At 44.4% G+C, this 17,001-nt stretch overlaps 1 protein-coding gene across 3 annotated transcripts in view; it reads right to left on the bottom strand.

Moving 5' to 3' along the window:
- Ninj2 (ninjurin 2) overlaps positions 1–17,001 on the bottom strand; it is an 82,509-nt gene that overhangs the window by 64,866 nt on the left and 642 nt on the right. The window lies entirely within an intron of this gene.

Genomic DNA, 17,001 nt, shown 5'->3' with positions numbered 1-17,001 from the left:
CTCTGTCTGTTGCTGGCCTCACCCAGGTCCCTTGAGCAGGCTCGCTTGAGACAACTGAGCAGAGGCCAGTCTTGACATTCCCATATCCCCACAGTCAATGAGTCACACGCTGAAGCAAAGCTTCTGAAACTTCACTATGCCTCAGAGTCAGCGGGGAGTGGGGTGGGGGTGAGGGTGCTAAAACAGTATCACCGCTTGTCCCTGGGTTCTCAGACCTTCAGCTAATACTGGCAGCTGTGGCTACTACTACCAAGTCCCATACATGTGTCCACCCACCCCACCCCGGGCATATGCATACTGATACTAAACATTTATCTTTACTTAAGGGACACACTTTCTATGGTGTCTTTGCTCCTTCAGATAACAAGCACCAACACTGTTACACTTCCTTTTTTTGCTTTTGTAACAGGGTCTCAAGTACACTGGCTGGCCTCAAACCTGCTCTACAGCCAAGACTGGTCTCGAACTCCTGATCCTCCTGCTTGCCAGGTGTTAAGATGACAGGTTGGTACCACCTCACCTGCCTTTATTTTGTGTGTTGAGGGGGTGATTGAGAGAGAGTTTTGTGGTGATATATTGTGTACCCCAATAAAACTTATCTGGGGATCAGAGGACAGAGCCAGCCACTAGATTAGGCAAAGAAGCCAGACAGTGATGGCACACCCTTAATCCTATTACTCAGGAGACAGATCTGGATCTCTGTGAGTTCAAGACCACACTGGGAACAGAGCCAGGTGTGGTGGCACACAGCTTTAATCCCAGCACTTGAAATCTCATGCCTTTGCTTGGGAAGCACACACTCCTTTAATCCCAGGAAGTAAGATGGCAGAGCAGAAAAAGGTATATAAGATGTGAGGAAACAGGAACTCACTCTCTTGAGGCTGAGGATTTCATAGAGGTAAGAACTTGTGGCTGCCTTGTTCTGTTTCTCTAGCTCTGGGTTTTTTATTAACAAGACCGTTTAGAAATTCATGTCACAGAGTCTTGCTATTCTGTACCCCAGGCTGGTCTTGAACTCTTGATCCTCCTGTTATGTGAAACATGGGTCCTTTGAATACAATCATGACAAGACTATGGTAACCAATATGGTGCTTAGGAACCAGTGGATGGGTAGGATGGCAGAAGGGGGGTGGGAACAAAGCAATGACTGGATGATTAACATCCCAGGTAGGACAGTGGGAGATTTCGGTATGCTTCTCAGAAAGGGACACAATCAAGAACCTATGGATTGTTAACCTCTGGAATATTCCATTTAATATTTTCAGATCATGATTGATCTGGGGTTATGGAAACCTTGGGAAAGCAGAAATCTCCATGAGGGGGTTCAAAGCCTAGAATGCATTCCTAAGGTTTCTGTTTTGACATTCCTCCTTCTTCTTCTTCTTCTTCTTCTTCTTCTTCTTCTTCTTCTTCTTCTTCTTCTTCTTCTTCTTCTTCTTTCAAAACAAAGTCTCACAACATAGTTCTGGCTGTCCTGGAACTCTCTATGTAGACCAGGCTGGCCTTGAACCTGCTTGCCTCTGCCTCCAGAGTGCTGGGATTAAAGAAGTATGCATCTGGCACCTGGTTAGACAATCCCTACCTGAAAGGAGGGTGCTGGCCAGCTATCATGTATGGCAAAAGAAAACTTAGGTTCGAGTCCCAGCCTACTACTTTCCAGCCCTGAGAGTTTGCAGTGTTTCAGTTCCATCTCTGCGCAGGTCAGAGAGCGTGCTGGGTATTTCAACTCGACACAACCTAAGAGGAAGGAACTTCAGTTGAGAAAATGCCTCTTGTAGTATATTTTTGTCATTAGTGACTATTATGGGAGGGCTCAGCCTATTGTGTGTGGGCGCCACCCCTTGGCTGGCCATCCTGAGTGCTATAAGAAAGCAGGCTAAGAGGTCCCATGGTGGCTCACGTCCTTAATTGCAGCACTTGGGAGGCAGAGGCAGGCAGATCTCTGAGTTGGAGGCCAGCCTGGTCTACAGAGTGAGTTCCTGGACAGCGAGAGATACACAAAAAAACCCTGTCTCAAAAAAATCAAAAAACAAAAAACAAAGAAACAAAAAGGGCAGGCTGAGCAAGCCACGAGGAGCAAGTCAGTGAGCAGCACCCCTCTATGGCCTCTAAACCAGCTCCTGCCTCCAGGTTCCTGCTGTTTGAGATCCTGAGTTCCTGTTCTGACTGTCTTTGATGATAAACTGCAATATGGAAGTATAAGTGAAATAAATCCTTTCTTTCCACATTGCTCTTGGTCATGGTATTTCATCCTAGCATAGAAACCTAACTGAGACAGGGAATCAGACCACATGAGGATTGGAAAGGGCTTTTCACTGTCCAAGGCAAATTGAATATCTGGGCTGCCATGTGGCTCTGGTCTAGAACTTGTACTTCATTTACATAAAGCTCTAGGTTCGATCCCAAGCACCCCCAAAAAGTAAGTAGACAAGACATCATTTCATCAAGTTGGTTTGTTTCCTGTTTCAGAGAGACCCCGCCCAGTGCTGTGGCCAACAGAGCATTTGTGAGAAATCTACAGCCCAGTTAAGCATCCTGCCTCTCAGGTCAAGTGTGGTAGCACAAGCCTATCAACACTCAGAGGCCTTGTTATGAGGGTGGCAATGTCTGAAACCACCTGAGAAAGACAGCAAGACCCTGTGGATTTCACACCCCTAGACCTCAGTTTTCTCTTCTATAAGGCAAGGGCTCTGACCTACCAGAATACTTCACTGGGGATGACACAGTCAGTGAGCCTGGTGGACTGCTGGTCTTTGCTCCACAGATGCAGCCAGCTGTCAGGTAGAGGTCCTGGAAGGGATGTACAAGGAACAAAAGCTGCCTATGTCCTCCCCAGCCTAACCCACTCCCCTGTCCAGATCCCCACACAGCACCTGGAGAAGCATTTAGTCCAGGACACCAAAATGGGTCTTCAAAGATTATTTCCAACCAGCTTTTTTTTTTTTTTTTTTTATTTCTTTATTACATATACAAGTGTTCTGCCTGCCTATACCCCTGCAGGCCAGAGAGGGCACCAGATCTCATTACAGATAGTTGTGAGCCACCATGTGGATGCTGGGAATTGAACTCAGGACCTCTGGAAGAACAGCCAGTGTTCCTAACCTCTGAGCCACCTCTCCAGCCCCCCAAATAGCTGTTTTTGTTGTTGTTGTTTTTTAATTGTAGACAGGTGGTAGTGGCACATACCTTTAATACTAGCACTTGGGAGGCAGAGGCAGGTGGATCTCTGAGTTTTGAGACCAGTCTGGTCTACAGAGTGAGTTTCAGGGCAGCCAGGGCTACACGGAGAAACCTGTCTCAAACAAACAAACAAACAAACAAAACAAATAAAAATAAAATAATAAAATAAAATAAAACTATATGTGTGCATGCATGTGAGTGTGAACACATGAGTGTGCATGCTCAAGGAGGTCAGAGACACAGGATCCCCTGCAGCTGGTTTATAGGTGTTTATGAGCCATCTGACATGCATGCTAGGAACTCTGGTCCTCTGTAAAATCAGTACATGCGCTTAGCTGCTGAGTCATTTCTCCTGCCCCTCAACCGACTTTATAATAATATTTCCACCCACTTCTCCTCCATTCACTTATAGTCTACTGCTGTGGGATGTTCTCTATGTCAAATGTGTTGCTCTGATTGGTTAAAATAAAACACTGATTGGCCAGTAGCCAGGCAGGAAGGATAAGGTAGGTGGGACAAGCAGAGAAGAGAATTCTGGGAAGTGGAAGGCGAAGGAGAGAGACACTGTCAGCCGCCACTGTGACAAGAAAGATGTAAGGTACTAGTAAGCCATGAGCCACGTGGCAAAGCATAGATTAATAGAAATGGGCTAAATATAAGAGTAAGAGCTAGACAATGGTAAGCCTGAGCTAATGGCCAAGCAGTTTAAATAATATAAATGACTGCGTGTTTATTTTACAAGTGGGTTGTTGGACTAACAGGGCTTGGTGGGGGCTGGAGAGAAGGTCTCCAACTACAGTCTACAACTCTACACAAATTGCTGGCCACTCATTCTTCCCCAGATATGTCCCTTGATTTCCTACCCCAGCTTTTGATCAGTTCTTACCACAGAACACACTGGCCCTATTCAAAGCTATGCTTGTCCTTCAAAGTTCACTCGATGTCTGCCTTTTATGATAATCCATCTCAAAAGTCCTTCTGTGTGGGAGCAATCTTATCTTGTTTGTCTGTCTATGTATGCACATTGAGTCTTCAAGGATCGTCATGATTTATCCATCCACATATCTTTAAATAAGGTCTGCTCTCAAGAGAAGTTATTAACCGCAGCCTAAGCTTCTTATTCCAGCCTAGCTGACCTGAGGAAAGGGAAGCACCCACTGGAGCCCACAATGGCCATCTTGTCCACCTCAGAAGTCGGGGATGGGAAGATTGACCAAGACCAAGACACTAGAATAAGACATGGCAGGGTGCTAAACTTACCTAATCACGAATTTAAACCTCAGCCGGGTGGTGGTGGTGCACGCCTATAATCCCAGCACTCGGGAGGCAGAGGCAGGTGGATCTCTGTGAGTTTGAGGCCAGCCTGGTCTACAGAGCTAGTCCAGGACAGGCTCCAAAGCTACAGAGAAACCCTGTCTTGAAAAACCAAAAAAGGGGTTGGGGATTTAGCTCAGTGGTAGAGTGCTTGCCTAGCAACTGCAAGGCCCTGGGTTCGATCCTCAGCTCAAAAAAAAAAAAAAAAAAAAAGAATTTAAACCTCTAGGGGCTGGAGAGATGGTTCAGTGGGTAAGAGTCCTAACTGTTCTTCGAGAGGACCTGGGTTCAATTCCCAGCACCCACATGAGAGCTCACAGCTGTTTATAACTCCAGTCCCAGGAGACTCAACACTCTCATACAGACATACATGCAGACAAAACACTCATGCACATGAAACAAACAAACAAACAAATTTAAATCTCTGAGTTGTGCTAAGGACTCCAAAGTACACAGAGAGCAAGCAAAGACAGATTGTAAATAAAGCCGAGAGGTAGAAATCCAAGAAGGGACTGGGGTTGTGGCTAGCCTAGCACCAAAAAGGAAAGGAAAGATATAAACATGGGATACCTGGAGACAATGTCTTACTAAATGAGATAAAAGAGTACTAGTCAATCAAGACTGCATAAAATGAAAATCTACAAAAAGGAACCTCAAGAAAGAACCAAAAAGAAAGGCTGGAGAGATGGCTCAGTAGTAAAACATTTGCCATGAGAGCCTAATGGACTTCAGTTTGATCCCCCGAGCCCACCTAAAGGTGAAAGGAGAGAACTGACTCCTCAAAGCTGTCCTCTGACCTCCATATGTAAACCGTGACACAAATGCTCCCCAGCGCGCGCGCGCGCGCGCGCACGCACACACACACACACACACACACACACACACACACACACACACACAGGATGTGGGGGGGGGGATAAACAAATGTACAAAAATAAGAACCAGTGGACAAGATGGTTCGTTCATACATTTAATCCCAGCACTTGGGAGTTAGAGGCAGGGGGACCTCTGTGGGTTCAAGGCCAGATTAGTTTAGGAGTCACTTCTCCTAGCAAGTTCCAGGACTACATAGAGAGACCTTGTCTCAAAAAAACAAAGAAAAATAAAAAGTACAAAAATAAAAATAAGAGCCAAAAAGAAGTCAGGGCTAGAGAAATGACTCAGTAGCTAAGAGCATTTACTTCTCTGGCAAAAGACCCAAGTTAGATTCCTGACAAACATGTCATTGGGCTTACATCTGCCTGTGACTCCAGCTCCAAGGAGATCCTGCTACTTCTGGCATCACCACACACACACACACACACACACACACACACACACACACACACACACACACACTCCAAAAAATAAGAAAAATAAATATAAAGAGGAACCAAGACGAAATCCTAGATTTCAAGCCCAGGAACAGAAACACAGACCACCTTTGATGGGCTTCTCTGCACGTGTCAGGGCTGAGGAAAAAATATCTGCACTTGAGGACGTGTCCACAGGAATCCTCCAAACTGAGAGCATCGAACAAAAACAGACAAGCAAAGGAATATTTAAAGCCTGTGTAGCAACTGCAGCAGATGTGGACGGAGATCTGAGGAGGAAGAAAGGGACAGAAGACATTTAAGACGAAGATGAGTGAACAGTTTCCTTGACTGGACCCCGATGCTAATGAATTGCAGGGCCAGGAAGTGCAGAGAATTCTAGGCAAGATTTAAAGAAAGCTTCAGAGAGAGAATTAAAGATAAGGATACCCAAAGAAAACAGGGCAGTGAACTGTTTCAAGTGCTCAGAGGACATCCGTGAGATGGTTCTGTGGATAGAGGCTCCTGCCATCAGGCCTGATGACCTGAGTTCCAGCCCGAGACCCACAGAATGAAAGAGAAGTAATTCCCGAAGCTCATCCTCTGGCCTCCATATTTGCGCTCTGGCACACAGGCACACCTGTTGAAGTGAAAGGGTAAGGCCATCGAGATGGCTCAGTAGGTCAAGGTACATGCCTCAAAAGCTCAGCCACCAGAGTTCAATCCCTGTCGCCCAGGTAAAGGCAAAGAGGAAACCAACTCCCCAGAGCTATCCTCTGACTTCCACACATACACCATGGTACGCATGTACATACATCATACATGCTTGCACATACAATAATAATACATAAACTTAAAAAAAGAAACGAACGTTTCAGAAGTAAACTAGCAGACTACACGTTAGCATAAGTCAACTTCACACCAACACTGAAGGGCACATTGAATGATCACAGTATGAGTTAAGCTTCAAATGGCTGAGAAACACAAAGTATGAGGTCATATTCATAGTTACTGAAAACAAACAGGCATACTGCATTACCAAAACTGTGTGTCCTGAGAAACAAGCCAACTATTTAGAGTTAACAACCACAACTTGTTGAAGGAATTAGATACAACCAACCAGCTTCTCCGGGGAAGAACAAAACCAGCCATAGAAACCAGAATGGCAAGCTTCTGTGTGAAGAAGGAGGGAGGCTATACTGTTGTGTGAAAGGTTTCCTGGTGGGGAGTGCCGTCAAGATCAAATGACTGTAGACAACAATGTGTAAGAAGAGAGGGAAAGATTACTGAAGCTGGTTTAAAAAGAACCAGGGAACGCCCCCAAGGAGAAGAATTAACAGACACAAGAAACTGAAGTTTAGTGAGCAAACTGGACACCTCGACATGGGCTTAGAGGAACACTAATGTGAAGGAAGTAAGAGGTTTAAAAAAACGGGGCCGGGGGTGTATTTTCTAGAGACTTGAAGAAACTCAGACTCACTGTTTGAAGCAGGATCTAGAGAAGCCAGCCATCAATATCAGCTGTTTAAGATAGAGATCTTCTCCCATAAACCACACCAGCTAACTATGATACAGGATGGAGGCTGGAGAGATGCTCAGTGGTTAAGAACACTTGTTGCTTTTGCAGAAGACAAGGGGTTCAGTTCCCAGCACCCACATGGTAGCTCACAACCGTCTGTCTATAATTCCAGTTCCCTAACCTGATGGCCTCTTCTGAACCCTGGGCGTAAAGCACACACATGTGGTACACATGCATGTAGGCAAAACACTCATACACATAAAGTAACTAAATAAACCTTTTATTAAAAAAAAGATTAAACTGGACAGTGGTGGCTCACGACTTTAATCCCAGCACTCAGGAGGATCTCTGTGAGATTATGGCTAGCCTTGTCTACAGAGTGAGGCCCAGGATAGCCAGGGCTAGACAGTCAAACCCTGTCTTGAAAAAACAAACAACAACAACAAAAAAGATGTGTGAGGAAGAACACTCTCTAAAGATGCAAATGACAGCTGATCTGAGATGTGTGGTTTGTTATCGAGAACAAAAAAAGAAATTATTTCAGGGGAGAAATAGTACCAGCAACTTGCAGAAATGCCTTTAAGAGCACAGTGGCCTGTCTCCACAGGAGAGCTGGGGTACTAGGCACTGAACTTGGGTCATCAGGCTTGTGTGGCTAGCATTTTTACCTACTGAACCATTTCCTCAGTCTGACTTGCCTATTTTTAATCAATATTACTAAGATTGTCTATGTTGTTGCATGCTACTGCTGTCCTTCATTTTCATTGCTCAATAACTACCCAGTGTGATTATAATAATAATTTAAAAAAAAAGAACACAGTGGCTGTGTTAGAGGTATAGTGCTGGGGATGTCTTTCTGAATGCTGTGAATGTGTGTTGCTCTGATTTGGTTGATAAATAAAACGCTGATTGGCCAGTAGCTGTTGTGGATATCGCTCTGTATGCTATGAATGTGTTGCTCTGATTAGTTAATAAATAAAATGTTGATTGGCCAGTAGCCAGGCAGGAAGTATAGGCAGAACAAAGAGAGAGGAGAATTCTGGGAACAGGAAGACTGAGTCAAGAGACGCTGCCAGCCACCGCCACCACGAGAAGTAAGATGTAAAGATACCGGTAAGCCACGAGCCACGTGGTAAGGTATAGATTTAAAGAAATAGATTAATTTAAGATATAAGGAACTAGATAGCAAGAAGCCTGCCATGGCCGTGCAGTTTATAAGTAATATAAGTTTCTATGTGTTTACTTGGGTCTGAGCGGCTGCAGGACTGGTAGGTGAGAGAGATTTGTCCTGACCATGGACCAGGTGGGACACAGGAAAACTTCAGCTACAGTTTAGTTGGTAGAATGCTTGTCTAGCATGCACAAAACCCCAGGTTCCATTCTCCAGCACCCCATTAAAACGGTTGTGGTGGTGCTCACCTGTAGTCCTACTGCTCTGGAAGTAGAAGAGGGAGGTCAGAGGTTCAAGATCATCATCAGCTACACAGTGAACTCTACACTAGCTTGGGATGCATGGGACCTTGCCTTTAAAAAAAAAAAAAGAAAGAAAAAGAAAAAGGGGGGCTGGAGAGATGGCTCAGTGGTTAAAAGCACTGACTCCTCTTCCAGAAGACCTGGGTTCAATTCCCAGCACCCACATGGCAGCTCACAACTGTCTGTAGTTCCAGTTCCAGGGGACCTGACACCCATGGCAAAACACCAATGCACATAAAATAAATTAAAAAAATTTTGAAAAAAAAAAAAAAAGAAAAAGGAGGGTTGGGGATTTAGCTCAGTGGTAGAGCACTTGTCTAGTAAGCTCTAAAAAAAAGAAAGAAAGAAAGAAAGAAAGAAAGAAAGAAAGAAAGAAAGAAAGAAAGAGAAAAAAGGACACAGTGGAGAAGTAAGACAGAATATAGAAAATAAAGCACATTTTCAGCTTTGCTGCAACACCATGAACAAGATAAATCTTGTGATGAAACAGTTCATAGCAGCCAAGAGTCAAGATGCTGATTACCAGTCAATTACTAAAAACACGAGGAAGCAAGTTCCCAAGCAATAAACCGTCCTGGGTGTTCTGCACAGTGTCAGCAGAAAGCAAGTCTGAATTAGCTGATGAGTCTTTGCAGAAATACCTTCTTTGTTGCTGAATCTCATACAAACTAATGTAAGACGGTTTACCTCCTGGAGAATATGCTGAACACTTCTGAATGTCATCATTTTTGTGATCTCTTTGGAGAAGGCTATCTTTTTTTTTTTTTTTTTTTTTTTTTTTGGTTTTTTGAGACAGGGTTTCCCTGTGTAGCTTTTCGCCTTTTCTACAACTCACATGGTAAACCAGGCTGGCCTCGAATTCACAGAGATCTGCCTGGCTCTGCCTCCCGAGTGCTGGGATTAAAGGCGTGCGCCACCACCGCCTGGCATAGGATATCTTAAATAGTACAATAGTTCAAGGAAGAGTTTACATACAGAAAGGGGTGGAGTCAAGAGGGGTGTAGCTCACTGATAGAGTACTTGGCTAGCATCTGCGAGGCCCTGAGTTCAGTCTCCAGAACTAGCAAAAAGAGAGAAAAGAAAAATAAAGGAAAGGGAAGAGGAAGGGAGAGGAAAGGAGGAGAGGAGAGGAGAGGAGAGGAGAGGAGAGGAGAGGAAAAGAGGTACTGTCTCAGACCTCAGAGAAACAAAACTGAGGATATTTGTTGCAGTAGACTTGACTTCAAACAATGTTTAAAAGTAATTTATAGGGGTTGGGAATTTAGCTCAGTGGTAGAGGGCTTGTCTAGCAAGCGCAAGGCCCTGGGTTTGATCCTCAGCTCTGAAAAAAAAAAAGGAATTTAGAAAAAGAAAAAATAAAGTAGGCCAAAGGCTCACACCTGAAAGAAAGCAGAGGGCCTGGGGTATAACTCGGAGGTACAGTACTTGCTTAGTTTGGTTTTGTTTGTTTTTTAATGGGGGGGGTGGTTTCGAGACAGGGTTTCTCTGTAGCTTTGGAGCCTGTCCTAGATCTCGCTCTGTAGACCAGGCTGGCCTCGAATTCACAGAGATCTGCCTGGCTCTGCCTCCCGAGTGCTGGGATTAAAGGCGTGCGCCACTACCGCCTGGCTCTTGCTAAGGTTGTATGAGGTCCTGGGTTTGGTCTCCAGTATGATGGAAAGAAAAACAAATACATAAACAAATTTAATAATTCCAAAGAATAGAGGCAAAATAATCTTTTATTTTTATTATCTTTCGAAGTTTAGAAGTGAAAATGTGCATGTTAGCTGTGAACAATATGACTACTTTCCTTGTTTTTATTGAGCTAACAGGTAATGACAACAATATGTTTGATTACTTACATGTGTGTACATGCCACACAGGTGATCGCAGGAGGGTAAGTGGATGAGAGCAAAGACAAACACAATGAGAGAGGAGAGTTGGGATTTATGTTACGGAGCGCTAGTGATAGTGTCAGAGAGTTCTTTGGAAGTACACATGGATTATTTGTGAATGTATTACTGATCTGAGATGACCTCTGGAAAAAGACAATTAGAAAAAAGGAAGACAAAATGGAGTCATAGAAATTGCTCAATTAAAACCACAAAGTGAGCCGGTCGGTGGTGGCGCACGCCTTTAATCCCAGCACTCGGGAGGCAGAGCCAGGCGGATCTCTGTGAGTTCGAGGCCAGCCTGGGCTACCAAGTGAGTTCCAGGAAAGGCACAAAGCTACACAGAGAAACCCTGTCTTGAAAAACCAACCAACCAACCAAACAAACAAAAAACCCAAACAAACAAAACCACAAAGTGGCTGGTCATGGTGTCATGTGCCTTTGATCTCAGCACTAGGGAGCAGAGGCAGGTGGATCTCTGTGGGTTTAAGGCCAATGTGGTCTACATAGTGAGTTCCAGGACAGGCAAGGGCTAGGCAGAGAGAAACTGTCTCGAAAACAAACAAACAAAAAGCCAACAAACAGATAATCAACAAACAAATAAATAAACCAAAAATCCATAAAGTGGATGTGGTCATTTAAATGCAAAATCATTTGTAATCTTAGAAATGTAAAGCTTGGTCTCCAGTTGGTGGTAATGTTTGGGGAAACTTAGGAGGTGTGGCCTTGTTGGAGGAAGTTCGTCCCTGGGGGAGGGCTTTGAAGTTTCAAAGACTCAAGGCATTCCCAGCTCATTCTCCTTGCTCCCTGTTTACATGTCAAAATGTAAGCTCTTAGCTTGCAGCTCCAGCCCTAGTGCCTGCCTACTGTAACCATGAGGTGAGGGCCTCATCCCTCTGGAACTGTAAAGCCCAAGCAAGCCCTTCTCCTCTAAGTTGCCTTGGTCATGGTGTTTAATGACAGCAATAGAAAAGTAACTAATTGTTGTTCATGTCTGTAACATCAGCACCTGGTGATGGAGGCCAAAGGTCATCCTCATCTGTAAAGGCCAGCCTGGGCTACATGAGACCCTGTATCAAAATGAAAAGAACATACCAAAAAACCACGGAGATAGAAAAAGAGATAAAGACAAAAATGTGAACAAGGAACAGGGCAAAAAATAGAAGACTGTAATAAATGCAATATATATTAATCTAACTACATAAAAAAAAATCACAGGGTCTAGAGAGATGGCTCAGTGGTTATGAGCACTTGGTGCTCTTCCAAAGGACCTGGGTTCAATTCCCAGCACCCATGTTAGGCTGCTCGCAGCTGCCCGTAACTCATTCTAAGGGATCTGACATCCTCTTCTGGCCCCTGAAGGCATCATAGTCACATGATGTACACACATTGTATATATACATACACTTGGGTACACACACACTCACACACTGAGTAAGGAAATCATTGTTTAAAAATCACTTTTAATGTCAAACCGTCTAAAGGCATCAATTAAAAGACAGGGTCAGGGGCTTGGGAGGTGGCTTAGCTGTAAAATGCTAGCTGTGCAAGGTGAGGTCTTGAGTTTAATTCCCAGAAACCACTTTAAAAATCTGGGTGCAGTGGCAACTTACTACCTAGCATTAGAGAGGAAAGAAATAGGCATATCCTTGGGGCCAGCCACCCTAGCCAACATGGTGAGCCACAGACCAGTGAGAGACTTTATCTCAAAAACCAAGGCAGACGGCCTGAGAAATGACATCTACTTCATTTTCCTGAGTCGACCTATGCCTCCAGGCCCAGTGAATATGACAGTCCTTCATATATATGCATCAAACTATGTGATGCAAAAACTCACAGAAATTGGAGGGAAAGTCGATGCCACACTCTTATTATAGGAGGAGACCCCGAGAACCCCTCTTTCAGAAATGGGCACAATCAGCAGGCAGCTGAAAATAGGTAAGGGTGTAGTTAAATCCACCACCACCAGCAGCAGCAGCAGCAGCAAATGGATATAACTGATATCTACAGATGATTTCAACACAAGAGTAGAATTACACACTCTGCTCAGGCTCACTTGGAGCATTCACCAAGGTGGGTCACATTTGGAGGCACAAAGCATACCTTAATAAATATTTGAAAATAGAAACCATGAGCTGGGCATCATGCACACGCCTTTAGTCCCAGCTCTCAGGAGGCAGAGGCAGGAGGATCTCTGAGTTCAAAGCCAGCCTGGTCTATATAGTGAGTTCCAGGACAGTCAGGGTTATGTAGAGAGACTCTGTCTCAAAAAGAAAATAGAAATCATGTGATATCTGTTGCTAGACCAAAGTGAAAATTGACCAGAAAGCAATTACAGAAATGTAACTGGAAAACCCACAAACTGTGGAGATTAAACAGCACACGTTTAGGTAATCCATGTAACTAAGGACATTCCAAGAGAAATTGAAAGTATTTTGAATTAAATTAAAAGGAAGACACAATTTAGAGGAGGCAGCAAAATCAGTGTTCAGAGGGAAATTTAGAGCGCTCAATGTGGATACTAGAAAAGAAGAAACATCTAGAACCGGTAATCTATGCTTCTAAATGAGGAAAGCAGGAAAAGAGCAAATAATACATGGCAATGGACTCCTTAAAACCTGTGGGAGGCTGGGATGGGAGGACAGGAAGTTTGAGGGAATCTTGTGCTACACAGCAAGACCCTGTCTAAAAACACACACACACACACACTCACTCACATACACTCACATACACGTGCATACACACACATACACACACACACACACATACACACACACACACATACACACACACACACACACGTACTCACATGCACATGCATACACACATGCATATACACACTCACATGCACATGTATACACACACACACACAAACAAACATTCAGGAACCAGGATGATCAGGACTTCAAGGCCAGCCTTAGCTACATGAGACTGAAGACTGTCTAGGCTATGAGACCTTCTCTGAACAACAACAAAGCAAGCTGGGTGGCAGTGGTGCACACCTTTAATCCCAGCACTTGGGAGGCAGAGCCAGCCAGATATCTGTGAGTTCGAGGCCAGCCTGGTCTACAGCATGAGATCCAGGAGAGGCATCAAAGCTACACAGAGAAACCCTATCTGGAAAAACAAAACAAAAAACAAACAAACAAAAAACAACAAAGCAAGCAAACAAACAACAAACTCTTCAGTTAAACAGAAAGAAAAGAACAATTAAATGAAGGTAAGCTGAAAAAAATGAATAATAAAAATTATAGGGCAGAAATCAACAAGGCAGAAATGTGTGTGTGTGTGTGTGTGTGTGTGTGTGTGTGTGTGTGTGTGTGTGTGTGCTGCAGCACACGTGTGGTCAGAGGACACCCTTGGGTCTGGATTTTCACCTTCTACCTTGTTCAAAGCAGGATTGCTATTGTTTGGTACTGCATGAGACCAGCTAACACAGGGACTTGCAGGGATTCGCTTGTCTCTGTCTCTCTTCTTACCACAGAAGCACTAGAACAGACCCTACCGTGACTGGATTGCTGTGGAGTCCAGGGATCTAAACTCGGGTCCTCATGCTTACACAGGAGGCTCTTTGCTCTGTAAGCCATCTCTCCTGCCCAGTTTTCCTCTCCCCGGTGGTAACCATTGAACTCAGGGCCTCACACACACTAGACAAAAGCATGACCACTGAGCTAGAGTCACAGCCTTTGTCTTTGAGGCAGGCAGGCTGCGTCTTTTTACCCCAGACTGATCTTGGCTATTCGCCAGTGTCCAGCCGATGAACAGCAGAGTGAACACAGGAAGACAGGTCCATTGTGATGAAGATGTCAGTTCTGCTCGGTTTGATCTACAGATTCACAACAATCCCAATCAAAATAAATTTTTGGATATCTGCAAAATGACTCGGCAGTGTGTATATGCAGAGGCAAATACCCAAATCTAGAACAGCTAATAATAATACAGGGTTTGAAGAAAACAAGTGGGAGACCGATATGACCCAAACTCATGAGGCACTATAAATCTATACAGATCAAGACAATATGCTATTGGCAAAAGAATAGATCAGTGGGACAGTACAATAGATTAGCCTGCAAATAGATATACAGTCAACTGTATTTGGAAAGAGGAAAGGAACCATTGTATGTGTGAGTGTGTGTGCATGTGTACAAATGTGTGTGTGTGTGTGTGTGTGTGTGTGTGTGTGTGTGTGTGTGTGTGTGTTGGGGAGGGTGACAATAACATAGAAATCAATAGGAGTGAATATGATCAAAATATACTATACACACATATAGTAATCTCATAGTTAAACTCGTTATTTTGTACAATTAGTATGGACTGATGAAAATGTCTAAAAGTAAGCAACTTGCTAGTCATAGTGGTCCACGCCTGTATCCCCAGCACTTGGAGGCCTACACAGAAGGCCTGCCCAAAGTTTAGAAAAGGAAAAGGTGGGGGTGGGGCGGCTGCTAAAGGGAAGGGGAACGGAAAACCAATGGAAAGGCCAAGAAAAGAAAAAAGAGAGGAACAAACTAGTAAACCCGGGCACTGGACTGTTCATCAGTCCTGAAAGAACTATGCCGGGGTTGAGAAACAGCTCAGCTGGTGAAGGCACCAAGATCTGAGTTCAATCCCCAGAATTCCCTTAAAAAAAAAGCTAAGCATGGTGAGGTGATGTAGACAGGCAGGTCCCAGAGGCTCACTGATCTGCCAGCCTAGCCCACATGGTGAATTCCAGGCCAATAAGAGACCCTGCTTGGTAAAAAAGGTGACTATCACTTGAGGAATGGCATCATAGATTGTCCTCTGACCTGTGTGCTCCCATACACATGCACGCACATATGTGGACTTCCCCAGATACATACACAAACAAAGAAATAAGCTGTCAAGGCATGGAGAAGTGTTAGATTACTAAGTGAGAGAAGCCAGTTTGAAAAGTCTAATTTGTCTAATACCAACCATATGACAGTCTGGGTGGGGCAAAACTGGAAAAGACAACAGGATTGGTGACTGTCGGGCTTTGAAGGATGAACAGGTGGAGACAGGAAATAGTGGTCCTAGAGTGGTAGAAACAGGCCGCTGCATTTCTTCATGCGCACTGTGAACTGTATGTACCCTTTGCTAATGGAGGATCAATTCTAGTGGCGGGGGGACGATAATGTTGAAGTCTGCTCATTACGAGGGTGGGGATTCTGTGGGAGTTCCCTGTGCCTTCTTTTCAAGTGTGCTATGAACCTAAACCTGCTCTAAACTCATCAGAAGGTGGGGGGTTGAGGATGCAGCTCAGTGGCAGAGTGTGTGCTGAGTGTGCGCTGAGTGTGTGAGGCTCTGAGTGCCCAAAATGTGAAACTCAAGTCTTCGAGGAGAGCAAGAAGTTGACCACCTCTCCAGCTCAGATCAAGTGTACACTAGTTTGGCGGCTTGTGTTTAGTTTGAAGATCAAGTTTTGGTATCAAAAATTCTTAATCTTAAAAGTCCTTTTAGCCGGGCAGTGGTGGCGCACGTCTTTAATCCCAGCACTTAGGAGGCTGAGGCAAGTGGATCTCTGTGAATTTGAGGCCAGCCTGGTCTACAAAGCGAGTTCCAGGACAGCCAGGACTGTTACACAGAGAAACCCTGTGTGTGGGGCGGGGGGAGTCCTTTTCTAGAGGGCTGGAGAGATGGCTCAGCAGTTAAGAGCACTGACTGTTCTTTCACAGGACCTGGCTTCAACTCCCAGCATCCACATGGCAGCTCACAACTGTAACTCCAAGATCTGACACCCTCACGTAGACATACATGCAGGCAAAGCACCAATGCAAACGCAATAAAAATAAATAAATAATTTTTAAGTCCTTTTCTGGGGGCTAGAGGGATGGCTCAGTGGTTAAACTCACTCACTGTTCTTGCAGAGGACCTGGGTTCAGCTCCCATCAGTTCCCAGCAACCACATGGTGGCTCACCACCCTCAGTAATTCCTGTTCCAAGACCCTCTCTGATGTCCACAGGTACCAGGCATGCATGTAGTATATATATATATATATATATATATATATATATATATATATATATATATATATATAGAGAGAGAGAGAGAGAGAGAGAGAGAGAGAGAGGCAAAATACTCAGAAACATAAAAATAAATCTAAAAAGATTTTTTTTTTAAAAAAAGTCCTTTTCTGCTCTTTAATTGTCTGACTCTTGGAAAAGTTCTCAGGCAACTTACAGCTGATGCTGCTCTACTTGGTTGACACTCTGCCTTGCCAGAACCTTCCATTCGCTGTAGTGCCTTTCAAGCCTGTGGCATCGAGGGTAGGACGCCTGACTGCCTCTCCCCAATAGATGGTGGCCTACCTTATGCTGCTGCCATCCAAAGGAGACACTCTCTGTCTGTCCC

The sequence above is a fragment of the Onychomys torridus genome, chromosome 3 (assembly GCF_903995425.1).
Source record: "Onychomys torridus chromosome 3, mOncTor1.1, whole genome shotgun sequence".
Classification (NCBI taxonomy): domain Eukaryota; kingdom Metazoa; phylum Chordata; class Mammalia; order Rodentia; family Cricetidae; genus Onychomys; species Onychomys torridus.
The sequence above is the reverse complement of the archived record's forward strand: the minus strand, read 5'-3'. Positions and strand labels throughout refer to the sequence as shown.